A 13696-nucleotide genomic window follows, 5' to 3' on the forward strand; every position below is an offset into this window, starting at 1 on the left:
TATATGTGTGTGTGTGTGTGTGTGTGTGTGTGTGTGTGTGTGTGTATGTATGTGTATAAATATATATATATATATATTTATATAAATATATATATAATAAATAAATATATAATAAATATATATATTTATACACACACACACACACACACACACACACACACACATATATATATATATATATATATATATATATATATATATATATATATATATATATATATATATTATATATATACATACATACATGTACACATTGCACGTGCTTTACTAATCGGCGTTGTGTGTGATTTTGTCTTCCAGACGACTCAGACCTGAGCGAAGACTCCACCCCGTGGCTGCAAACACGGTGTTGCCTGATGGCCGAGAGGAACCCCCGTCACTCAGGAAAGCCCCGGCACGACTCCGGCAACCCCGCAGACAACTGAACCCCTCACCACACGATTTAATGCCCACACGCAAACACACACACACACACACACACACACACACACTCGCACTTACTCACACCCTCCAGACGGTCCTGAAAAAGATCCTACTCGGCAACACTAAAATGGCCTCCGCCATGGCTTTCCACTTGCAACCCTGCCATGCACACCATTGTTGTTCAGTGTTCTCCTGATGGTGGACTCATGAAATTTAACATTAGTCAATGTGACACAAGCCTTTAGTTGCTTATAATTTACTCTGGTTTACCTTTTGGACTATTACACATCTTGGAGTGATCTTTGTTGGTCAACCACTCCTGGGGAGGGTAACAATGGTCTTGAATTGACTGTGGATTGGTGGAGTCCAAACTCTTGGACTGGTTTTGTAACTTTTCCAACCTGAAAAATGTGAACAACTCTTTTTCTGAGGTCCTCAGAAATCTCAGTGTTCATGCCATGATACACTTCCACAAACATGTGATGTGAAGATCAGACTTTGATACATCCCTGTTCTTTAAATAAAATAGTATGCTTACTCACACCTGATTGTCATCCCATTGATTGAAAACACCTGAGTCTAGGTGAAGGTTCATATACTTTTGCCACTCACAGATATGTAATATTGGATAATTTTCCTTAATAAATAAATAAAGTATAATATTTTTGTCTCATTTGTTTAACTGGGTTCTCTTTGTCTACTTTTAGTACTTGCATATGGAATTATGCAGTGACCAAGAAATATGTTAAACAAATTAAAGTTAACACTATTTCTGATGAAAATTTGCACATTGCACTTCTCAACCAGCTTTATGATGGAGCTTCACTCAGGAGGCTTTTTGGAAACTTCCCCAATAAGCTGTTCTCCTTGTTGCTTCTCTAAAGTTCTAATTAAAACCTAATTGTATGTGGAAACAATTAAATTTACATGAGCATTTGTTTTAAGTAAAACGCTAATGTAAAAATACACTCACCCTCCACTCTATCAGGAATACCTGTACACCTGCACATTCATGTAGTTATCTAATCAGCCAATCATTTGCCAGCAGCACAATGCAGGAAAAATTCATACAGATACAGGTCAATAGCTTCAGTTGATGTTCATAGCAGAATGAAGAAAAATGTGATCTCTGTGACTTTGATTGTGGCATGGATGTTGGTACCAGAAGTGCTGGTTTGAGTATATCAGAAACTGTTGATCTCCTGAGAATTTCACACACAACAGCCTCTAGAGTTCATACAGAATGGTGTGGAAAAATAAAAAAACACTGATTGTGTGACAGTTCTGTTTGTGGAAACACCTTGTTGATAAGAAATCTCTATTGCCCAAAATGCCCACTGGCATGAAAGGCAGCAACAAAAGTCCACCACTGCTGTCTGTTTTGGGCCAACTGCTATGGTTTAAGTCCTTGAGTTCTGATGAGTGTGGAGAGCAATGCCAGGTCATCTGCATAGTCAAGGTCTTCCAATGTTCCTATGTAAATGGAGCCCATCTTATGTCTCTTGGCTGGTCCCAAGTTGTTTGTCTCATCACCCTGTCAGTGGCCATGTTGAACAGAAGTGCTGACATCACACACCCTAGTCTTACACCTGTCTTGACTTAAAAACTGTAGTCACTGCTTCCCACTGTGCATGTAAAGTTGGCACCGAAACCTTTGATCATGCTGACCAATTACTGTGGGATCCCATAAACACAAAGAATATGCTGTCTCTCTTTTTCAAAATGTGCATTTCTCAATGATGTTTTGTAGAGCAAAAATATCTGGTCTTTGCATCCTCTGTCCTTTGGGAATCCGTATTGTTCTTTTCTGAGTTTTCTGAGTTTGTCAACTGTTATTATTATTTATTATTTATTTTTTATATATATTTATTTATATATTTATTATTATTTTGCTTGGGACAGACAGAATAGTGATTGCTCACCAGTTGTAACAGTTGTTCAGGGGGCCTTTCTTTGGAATCTTTATAATGACACCTTTTTGTCCAGTCATTTGGAATGTTCTTTCCCTCCCAAATGGCAGAAAAAAGTGGCTGTAGTGCTTGTTCTGCGACCCCTAGATCTGTCTTGAAGAGTTCCGCATTGAGGTTGTCTTATCCTGGGGCTTTTCCATTCTTGAGGGATCTAATAACTGCAATGAGTTCCTCTTTCTCTGGTGGTACAACATTTACATCAAGGTTGATCTCTGCCTCATGAATGTTGGCTTCAGCTGTTGACGATGGTCTGTTTAGTACTTCGCTGAAGTATTCTGCCGAGCATGCTTCTTGTTCTTTCTCTGTTATTGTTAAGATTCTGCCTTGTTTATCCATGATTGGCAGTTCTGCTGTACTTGCCACATATAGTCTTTGTAATCTTGTAAACCTTTTCCTGATCTCCCCTGTTTGCAGCCTCTTCTGCCAAGCGAGCAAGATTTTCTGTGTATGCTCTCTTGTCTGCTCTTGCCATCTTCGTCATAATTCGATTTGCTTCCCTGTACTGTATCTTGTATCTTTCCTTCAGTTGTTCTAATTAGGTCTCCATTACTTGCTTCTTAAGTTTTTCCCCTATATTCTCAAGGTGTCTAGTATGATCCACTCCTTTCTTTTCTGTTGTTTCATTCCTAAGCATGTTTTACTCGCTTCAGTGTATATTCTTTGGATCTGTTCCCACTGAGTGTGGGCATCATTTTGGTCTGGCTATGTGTGGCTATCCAAATCTGCAAGAACTTGGACCTTGTTTTTCAGTGTATTCCTGGCCTGGGGTTCATGCAGTTTGGTCACATCGATACGTTGGTGCCCCAGTGTTTTCCGATTGGGGTTCTCTGTAGCTTCGACTTGAACATGGGTGTGACAAGGTGTGGTCTCTGCCAACATCGGCTCCCAGCATTACTCTGACAACCAAAAGAGACCTTCTCCAGATGCCATATGATGTGGTCGATCTGGTTCTTGTCTCTTCCTCTGGGGGAAAACAAGGTCAGCCTGTGGATGTTGCAGTGTGGAAATAGAGTTCCTTCGATGACAAGGTTGTAGTTGGTGCAGAACTAAAATTCTCTCTCCGTTATCATTCATGATGCCACAGCCTTCCTTCCCCATGATCCTGTCATGGTGCAAATTGTTGTTTCCAACATTTGCATTACAGTCGCTATTATGATCATCATGTCATGTCTAGGTGTGCTTTCTAATTCAGCTTGCAATTGGTCGTAAAATGTGTCCTTCTGTTCTTGATTGTTGTCGTTCGTGAGGGCATAGCACTAGAGGATAGTAAGGTTTATGTGCCTTCTTCTCATTCTTATTTTCACGAGTCTACTGCTAAAAGGGTTTCATTCCATTAGCCTTTTTGTCTGTTCCTATCTTTACAATGATTTCTTTGTTCCTTTCTTTAAGAGGAAGGCATTATAGAAGAGTCTGACAGCCCCTGGTCTAGCCCCATCGTGGTGGTCCCAAAACCTGATGTAAGCCTCAGGATCTATAATGACTTCCTGAGACTAAACCAGGTATATGAGTTGGACAGCTACCCCCTTCCCTAGGTGGACAACCTGGTGGAGCACCTGGGGAAAGCCTGATTTATCTCGACGTTCAACTTCACCAAAGGCTACTGGCAGGTAGCCCTAGCCCCACACACAAAACACAAGACTGCATTCAGAACAGGCTCATGGATGTCGTCCTACATGCACATCGGCAGGTCACGGCAGTCTACTTGGACATCATCATGATCCACTCACGGACATGGTAAAATCACTTGTATCAAACCCATGAAAGTGTCATCCATGACCCACTTCCAAGTGACAGGTATGTGCCTTCTTGGGGTTGGCAGGGTATTACAGAAGGTTTGTCCCCAACTTCTTCACTCTAGTCTCCCCACTCTCAGACCTAACTAAAAAGGGGCACACAGACTAGGCAGCAGAGCAGGCGTTCCAGACTCTGAAGCAAGTGCTCACAAGCTCGCACAAGCTCACAAGTGCTAAGGTAGCCAGATTTTGATCATTCCTTCACTGTGCACACGAATGCTTCAGAGACGAGCCTGGGTGCTGTACTCTCCCACACCTTCGATGGAGAAGAACACCCAATCCTGTATGTGAGTAGAAAGCTGACCCCCGCAGAATAGCAGTATGCTGACTTGGAACAAGAATATCTGAACATAAAGTAGGCCACTGAGGTATTGTGATACTACCTCTCAGGCAAACACTTCACGCTGGTCATGGACCAAGCCCCTCTTCAATGTATGGCAAAAGGAAAATATAGTAATGTCTGAATAACCCAGAGGTTTCTGTCATTGCAGGATTTCTTGTTCCGGTGCAAGAAACTACTGCCACCTCGGTGCTGAATGGACAGTGCCGTTTCTGCACCATTGGACTGCATTGGACCACAGAAGAGCACATGGCTGTAAGGCGTGGGAATGGAGCCATCTCAGAGAAGACGGGAAAGGATAAAAGAGCACCACAACCTCAGCAGCTTGAGCAGCTTTTGGCTATATGGCTATGCTGATCCATTTGTGTTTTCTTTGTCTTTCTGACAACAGTGATTGCAATGACAACTCTCACCCACCCGCACGCCACTGCCTGGACCGCAGCAGCCATGACTCTCTCCCACTCCTCTCTAACACTTCCCTCACAGCGTCCCTGCTGCACTCCCATCCTCCGTCTTTCCCAGCACCCAACAAAATAAAAGCTGTTTTAACCACCAGCCCAGCCTCTGTCTGTGCGTGCCTGCTGCTGCTACGAGTTGTTACATTGACCTTTTTCTGTGCCCATGATCACATTTCCTGTTCTAGAAATTCTCAGATTCATCAAGACACAGTTTAAAGAATATTCCCCTTTTTCTGACTGTCACAACAATCATGGGGAGCAAATGAGTCAAGCAATGCCAGTGAGACTGTGCCTGGCTGGAGTAGAGCAGTTAATATCAAGCCATTTACAACTTAATCTCCTTAACAGAATGACGTTTTGACTCTGTGGCATTAATATGTTCTTAGTCTTTGGGAAAATATTCCTCACAGACATTGAGAAATTTAATTGCATATAAATCACAATCAATAATTAATATTCTTCTCAGTTAATACTTAAGACTTTAATAATCTTGAGTTAATAAATGTACAATTTCTCTTTAAATTCTTATTTAAATGACAATAATCAAGACCCAGGCCACTTTATACTATTTGCAATGTTGAATACAATGTTTATTTGTATTATCTCTTCTTCTTCTTCTTCTTCTTCTTCTTCTCATTGTTGTTGTAAAGCATCTTTAGGGTTTCCTAAAAGAGAAATGCACAGCGATTTTAGTCTACACAACATGTGTCTTTTTCAAAACTACATAGTGTGTGTGTCTGCTTTGTTGATATAACCCTAAAACTTAAGAATTTCATATGACTGAACTTTTTTTTATCCCTGTGTAAACTGTGTAAATTGTGATGTAATGATAAATTTAAACAAACTATTGTTGTGTATCAAATAAGTGATTATCATTTTCATTACAGATCCTCACCGGCTTGTAACCAGCTTCTCTCGCTTTCAGCAGAGCGTCCATTTCATCCACCTACAAACACAAACATGAGGGATGAGGGATTGATGTGTCTGGTTCTGCTTCCTCATGCCAAAGCTAATTCATCATTTCATTGTCAAAAATGTTTAAGAATCAGATATGAAACACTTGGTATAATGCATGAATATCCCCTTCACAACTAATTCTTAAAAACAATGTTAATAATATTATTATTATTATTATTATTATTATTAAGTGTGTGTGTGTATATATATATATATATATGTGTGTGTGTGTGTGTGTGTGTGTGTGTGTACTCACGCGCCATCTGGATCTGGTCATCTAACGGAGCGGAGTACAACATGTAAATGGTCAGACACTTTTCAGCTGCTGGACACATTGATACATCCTAGGAACATAGGAGATTATTATTATTATTATTATAATTATTATTATTATTATTAATATTATTATTACTATCATCAAAATTATAATCACACAACTAGACTAATATCATTACTCACTTATATGATATATTGTAATATTAAGCATGCAGAATATTGTGTGTGTGTGTTTTGCTCTTACTGTTGTGTCATTGTCCTGCTGCACATCACTTTCAGATACCATAGATGTAGAAGGTAGACATGTAACATCTGCATCTAGAGCTTGAGCTGAAAGCTCATCTGCAACTGTAACTAGAACTGGGACACTATCTACAGCTGGAACAGTGTCGACATCTGGGACACCTTCTACTGATGGAACTTTACGTTCAGCTGGGACACTGTCTACCACTAGATACTTTTCTACAGCTGACACAGAGTCTGCCACTATTACAGTATCTACAGATGTTGCTGTAGTTACACTTGTACACTCTACAATCACACATGGCACCTGACTGCTTGATGGTGTGATGGTGCCAGTGGTCTGCTGACGCACTGCAGATTCAACCAGATCGGGCATACTCTGGACATCTGCTTAAAGAAAAAAAGCACCAAACAAAGACATAGTTACAGGCTTTGTCCTAAACCATATCCTGCTATGCAAGTACATTTGTGGTGAAAACTAATCACTAAAAACTGTTAGCTACTGTAACTGGCTCAAATGTTCAACTGTTACATAAAAGCCATATCTGTGGATGCGTCTCAAACTGTGTCCAACCATTCTATATAGTATAGCACCATAGCTTACAAGTAGGTGCCAAACTCCCTGTTTACATGATATTTAGTACAGTAGCATCAACTGGAAAAACAGTCAGATAAACAGCACATTGGAAACCAACACTGATTGCTAAAGGGTATTTACCCAGATAATACCCTGTCTGTTTTGAAAAACATTATGTAGTCTAGCATTCAGTAGCCTCAAGGGGTGGTTCAGTCAGAGTGACCTGGCTGCTAAACCCTGATCTAGCATGCTAAGTCACTATTTAGTACAGTAGTATGCAATAGTACAGTAGTATGTGACACAGCTATGGAGAGACTGGAACATACACACACTGTGTAACAAATGTAACACTGATATACAACCAGACAGCTGTAACTCACATAGTGCAGATTCAGGTTCTGAGTCTATAACACAGCACACACACACACACACACACACACACACACACACACACACACACTAAACATGTTATTTCATTCCTTGTTTCAGATCAGAATCACAGGGGGCAGTTAGTTATTCTATCCAGCTAGCAGTATAGCCTCTTGTGGTAACTTGGGGTAGCTAAAGGGGCTGCTCAAACTTTCTGCAGCCAGGGACCCCTTTAACTGGTACAGGTTGGTAGAAGTTGTATATGGTGTTAACCTGCATGCTTGCCGTCCTCTGCATGTTCTGACGGCAAGGCAAGTCGGGTGTTCCTCTTTGCACCGAGTCACACCAACACACACTGGCTTCCTGCCACAAATCCTGCCATTCATCTCATTCTTGGCCTTCCTGACTTCCTGGGAAGATGAGGAGTGCACAAAGACAGACCCCCTGGAGTGGCCATTTTCCATTTTTACCTGTAGGAGACAACGAGGAGACACATTAGGACATGCCAAACATAATAACCATGAGGAAAAATTAGCACTGTGGAAGATTTTCATACTAGATTCACTCTTCAGAGTCAGTAAGGCACTCATCATCTACTCTGTCATCACTAGTGTGTATGTGGGTGTGGGTGTGTGTGTGTTTACCTGCTCAAACTTCGAGTCACGATTGAGTCTTTCTGCTTTAGTTTGTGCTCTGGTGACATACTTTTCTAAAGGGCTTCACCAGGATAGAAATTGGGTTTAATAGAGAAGCTGTGGCCCACATTTGGCTCTGGGCCATACTTTGGATACCCCTGCTGTAGATTCTTGTATGTACAGGGTGTCCCAAAAACCTCCATACATAAGGACTATGTTTGCCAGCACCACGTCATTTGTCAGTGGATGTTTGTGGACGTCCACTTCTCGGGTCCACACGCTTTCAGTGTCATGTGTGAGGTGCTTGCCATGTTTCCTGTTAAAGACCTCTGAAACCTTGTGACAGCTTCCCAATTTAGCCATGAGAATGATTTCAATACGTTGTTCTTTTGTCAAAGGCATTCTTAAAGTCTATCTGAAAAAACAAATAATATATATAATTTATAATAATATAATATAATTTTTTCAAATATTTCAGCATATTTTCAATATATTTCCAATGATGTTATTCACATGAAATTTTCACCAGACTTTGGTATTAACTCAAGAAATCCACACATATAAAGAAAATCAAACATTAAAGTCCATAAATGAAGTTATGTGTAATAAAGAGGAATGACACGGGAAAAAAGTATTGAACACGCTAACTGAAATTTATTTAACACTTAGTTGAGAAGCCTTTGTTTGTAATGACAGCTTCAAGACACTTCCTCTGTGAAGATATTAATCGGCCGCAGTATTCAGGTGTGATTTTGGCCCATTCTTATAAACATATTGTCTTTAAATGTTGTTCAATTGGATTCAAGTCAGGTGATTGACTGGGCCATTCTAACACCTTGATTTTTTTCTCTGAAACTAATTGAGAGTTTCCTTTGCTTTATGCTCGTCACAGTGATGTGCAGTGCCATTTCTTCTCCAAACATGGTGTGTAGTATGACAGCCAAAAAGCTCAATTTTGCTCTCATCTGACCAGACTACACTCTCCCAGTATTTCATAGGCTTGTCCAAATGAGTTGTAGCAAACTTTAAATGAGCTTTGACATGCCTTTTCTTTAGTAATGGAGTCTTGCGGGGTGAGCGTGAGCAGTGGAGTGCATTGCCTATTGTTTTCTCTGTGATGATGGTACCTGCTGCTTCCATGTGTTTCTGGAGCTCTTTCTAAGTGGTGCTTGGCTCTTGGGCTACTCTTCTGACTATTCTTCTGACTCCCTGGTCAGAAATCTTGCATGGAGCTCCTGTGCGTGGCCGGTTGATGACCTAGTGATGTTACTTGCGAATAATGGCCCTAATGGTGCTTACTGGAAGATTCAGAAGTTTCGTAACAATATGGTTGTGAAGGTCTTGGGAGAGTTCTTTGTTTTTACCCATCATGAGATGTTTCTTGTGTGCCACCTTGGTAATGAAAAGCCTTTTTATAGACCATCAGTTTACTTACACAACTGATTAATTTGCACAGATAGGGGGTATAATTACTTAACACTTATAAGTACTTACTTATTACTTAATGGATTTCAGCTGGTTCCGTGCCTTACCTTGGAGAACTGCTTTTTCTTAGCCTGTTCAATACTTTTTTCCTGTGTCATTCCACTTTATTACACATAATTTTATGTATTTATTTATAGACTTTAATGTTGTGAATTCTTTATATTTCCAGATTTCTTGAGTTAATACTGATGTCTCATGAAAATTTCACGTGAATAGCCTTATTGGAAATATATTTACAGAAAAAAAATGTACGTGTCCAATACTTATCTCCCCCACTGTGTGTGTGTGTGTGTGTGTATATATATATATATATATACACACACATATACATACATTATATACATACATATATATATACATATATACATATACATATATACATATATATATACATATATATATATATACATATATATATATTTATTTAAAAACATTTTTACATTTACATATAATAGGAACATTGCAAATAAGAATTTAATCATACCACAAAATCAGTGCCAATATCATAAAACATGCACTTTACAAATTAACCACTTGCTAGTGGAACAGTAGTATAACAATTGGGAGGCCCGTTTCACAGTGTAAGATGATTTTTCAAAGATTGAATTTTGGGTGCCAGCTTACCTCCCAGGTTGAGCATTACCTGCTGAATAACGTGGAAAGTGTTTTTCATACACTTAGGATAGTCCAGGTGCAGGGCATAAATCAGTCCAAAAAGAACACAGAAGGCCTGAGGCAGGTTGGCCAGTTCACCCAGCACCAAACTCCTTTCCAAGACAATGCTCAGTTTGAATAGGTTTAGCTGAGGACTTTCTGATTCGAAGCAGAGGATTCCCACTGGAGTTTGACTATATGAGTCCTTGTCAGTTACATCCTAACAAAGAAAGAAAGAGAGTGACAAGGAGAAGGCATCGTTTCAGTTTATGTCATGTCATTAACTAGTAATACAGATATTCAAAAATGTTTTTAGTTAAAATTAGCTACGTCACAAAATAAAAGTTAAATGATTAAATGATTCTGAATATTAGTAGCAGACAGTCTTCATGAATGGCTTAAAGTAAAATAAAAAAGAATATATTGTGTACCTGCAACATTAACAACAAATTGGATCATCCCCCAAAGTGACCGGCAGTCTACGAAGACAAAGGCACCTAATGTCTGTTGGCTCAGTGGTCTGGAAGATAGTGCAGATATTGTACAACACAGTTTGGTGGGGATACTCACATGTATTAATCAAATTCCTGAACTCCCCCCCCAATTCTTTATGACTTCACAGCAATTTCCAGATTTTGGAAAGTAAAGAACAGGACAAGAGGTGATGACACAAAAAGGAAAGGAGAGAGGAGAGAAAAGGGAGAGGATGGAAGGGTGAAGAAAAAGAGATGAAACAATAAAAAGGGGTGGGGAAGTATAGTGGAGACGACAGGAGAAAAGTAGAAAAATAGACAGAACATGAGAGGAAGAGATTTCAGAATGGAGAGGGCAAGAGAAAAAGAGAAAAATGGATAAAAGAGGAAATGGTAGAGGCAAGCAAATAATAAAAATAAGTGATGAGAAGAAAGGAGAGGAAAAGCAAAGGGAATGGAGAGGAATGGTGAAAGGGAAGAGAAGGAGTAGACTGATGTAGACAAGTCAACCCACCTTTGTCTGATGGCCTTTCTTCTTCCTGAAGAGCTCCATCAGGCTTGGAGAGAAACAGTCAAGTGCATCAAAGAAGTTCTCTCTGAGATTTTTCCCCATCACTCTGTTGAACTCAATAAACCTGAAACATAAAACATAGCAAACCATGTGGGCCCATGGTCAAATGACCCCATCTATGACCCCCAACACTACATGATTTGGGTCACACATTCCTGAATGGTAATAAATACCCATTTTCTACCTATTTGTTTACTCAAATACTCAAAAAAAAAAGTCACACATACTGTACATGGCTTTCTGTAAAAAAAATCTGCCCATCGAAGTACCATCTGGCTGATGTCAGGCTTGACAACTTCTTTTCTGCGGAGAGCAAACATCATGTCTATGTGTTTCTTAACAAGGGATCCATTTGGCTTTTTACTTCATCATTTCACTGACAAGAACCTGACAAACACCTTCCAGGTTGTGGTCATCCATCCCCTCTGGATTTTCAGGTAGGACATTTATTTCCCCTTTCCTTGGCTTCTTGATGTCTTTGTTGGGATGGTTGTCATTTGTAGTGTGCCTCCCACATTTACCACCATTGAAGTCGACCTAGCTGGCACATTTTGGTCCTATAATTTCCCATCTTGAACTTTGGACTATTTTTCCATCCTTCCCAGCCAGCGGATGAGCCTGACTCTTCAAGACACAGGTGTGTTTGTACTAAGGCTTTTGCAACAGCATCAAATTCTTCCTTTGCTGGATATACTTTAAATTCATACATAGTCTCTGCCAGTTTCTCAAGAATATCATGTTTCAGCTCTGTTGTGACGTTCAGATTTGTTGCATCCTTGAGATACTGCAGGTTAGCTTGACAAAGTCGATACGCAACATCAACAGAAAATTTTGGAATGTAAAATACATCTGGCCACTGAGAACTTCTATTCAGAGAGGAGTTAGACAGGATCTCAGTGTCTGCCTGGCTGCTTGTGTCACTAAAACATTTGGTTTGTGCAGTGATTGGTACAAGCTCAATCATAGGGATAATTTTGATATCTGGCTTCTCTGGGAGCTCAGAGAGATCTGTAAGATTACGCAGTTCGTTGTTAAATTCGGGATCTTGGTACTGTGAAGTGAAGCTGTAGTTTGTTTGGAGAGTGCCTTTGAACCACCCAGTGTGTCAGGTCATGTTGTTATCATCATTTTTCTTATATCTCCCTCAGAGACAATAACTCTCATGGTTAATTTCTGTTGGACAGCCATTTTTAGTAAATAATATATCGTCTCAGTGTTATCGTAAATTCTCCTTGCACCTTGTATGCTGATAAGGGGAAGATATCATTCAACTCTGACATCCTAACCCCACACATTAAGGTGACATCACTGCAGAGAAGTTGGTACGATCTCAAATGCTCACAGTACCATTCTGTAATTTTGTGGCAGACAAACTAAATTTCTGTGAAACAATCTTTTCAATCTGGGCAAATTCAGGGAGACCTGAGCATGAGCCAGTAGAGAGAATCATACCTGGATGATACTTGATTCTATCTAAATAGACAGACGATGCATCAAGAACTGATCCTGACTGTGTAATGTTTTGAGCGATTACACTCTGAACATTCAAAGGGAAAGAGGCAAGCAAAATTGGGGTGACCTTTGTCATCTCAACTGATGGTCTGAAAAATGAGCTACAATCAAGATTGTAACTAATTCCTTTCTGGTGTCATGGCAACATTTTTGAAATTCTGAGCACTGCGAATTGCTTTTTAAAAGAATTTGTGCTTCCCCTCAAAGCATACTGTGCAAACTTCACACAGGGGGCCAAATTTCCTAATAAGCTGAGGGTAATGTTCCACATAGTGATGCTTTGGCTTTAAACAAAAATCTGGAAATGTTAACTACAGCAGGTGTCTATGCTCTGCTATCTTACAGTCCAGGAAATGTAGTGTCTCTTCAGTATTCCTTGGTGCCACAGCTAGCTCAATAATTTCTTTGAGAAACATAAGAATTTCCCAAGTGTCATCACGCTCAGGGACATAGATACCAATGAGATGGAAGGAGCCGTATGAGACACCAATTCTCATGGGTATTTCCACCAATGATCCCTTTAGTGGAAAATCCCTTTCCAATCATCTGCAGTCTGTCCATTTTGTCAGTAAATGTGTAATTAAAGTACCTGATGGCATGATTTAACATATCTAGAGTGAAATAACGCTTTCCTATCAGGTCTGTAAGACACAGGGACAACTCGGTTGGAACTATGCCTTCTAAGACATCATGCATGATCTCAGGAGGGTAACCAGTGACCAAATGAAAGTGATCGAGATTCTCAGTTAAAGGACAGGCTCCTTTCACGCTATAAGTCCGACTCAATCCTGGGTTCTCTCTTACCTCCTGTACCTGCCTATCATGGGAGTCTTTGTCTCTGAGTTGAAAGAAACCAGAACATACCTTTTGTTGCTGAGCATCACTACTGCTTGACAAACAGAATCTACAGAACTTTTCAACAAGGAAGCTCTCCAGGAATCCTGCAAGGGAGTGGGAACC

General features: G+C 40.0%; 1 long non-coding RNA gene across 2 annotated transcripts; it reads right to left on the reverse strand.

Annotated features, from left to right (window-relative positions):
- Positions 1–3624: 3624 nt before the first annotated feature.
- On the reverse strand, positions 3625–11424 carry LOC128607815 (uncharacterized). Of its 2 annotated transcripts, XR_008385975.1 has the most exons (8): positions 11168–11424; positions 10612–10700; positions 10170–10400; positions 8051–8456; positions 6462–7876; positions 6198–6285; positions 5880–5930; positions 3625–5649 (listed from the first exon to the last, which is right to left on the reverse strand). It is a non-coding gene; the product is annotated as an uncharacterized LOC128607815 (long non-coding RNA). The 2 variants fall into 2 exon arrangements; XR_008385974.1 differs by having other exon boundaries at positions 10612–11424.
- Positions 11425–13696: the final 2272 nt, after the last annotated feature.

The sequence above is a fragment of the Ictalurus furcatus genome, chromosome 5 (assembly GCF_023375685.1).
Source record: "Ictalurus furcatus strain D&B chromosome 5, Billie_1.0, whole genome shotgun sequence".
Classification (NCBI taxonomy): Eukaryota; Metazoa; Chordata; class Actinopteri; order Siluriformes; family Ictaluridae; genus Ictalurus; species Ictalurus furcatus.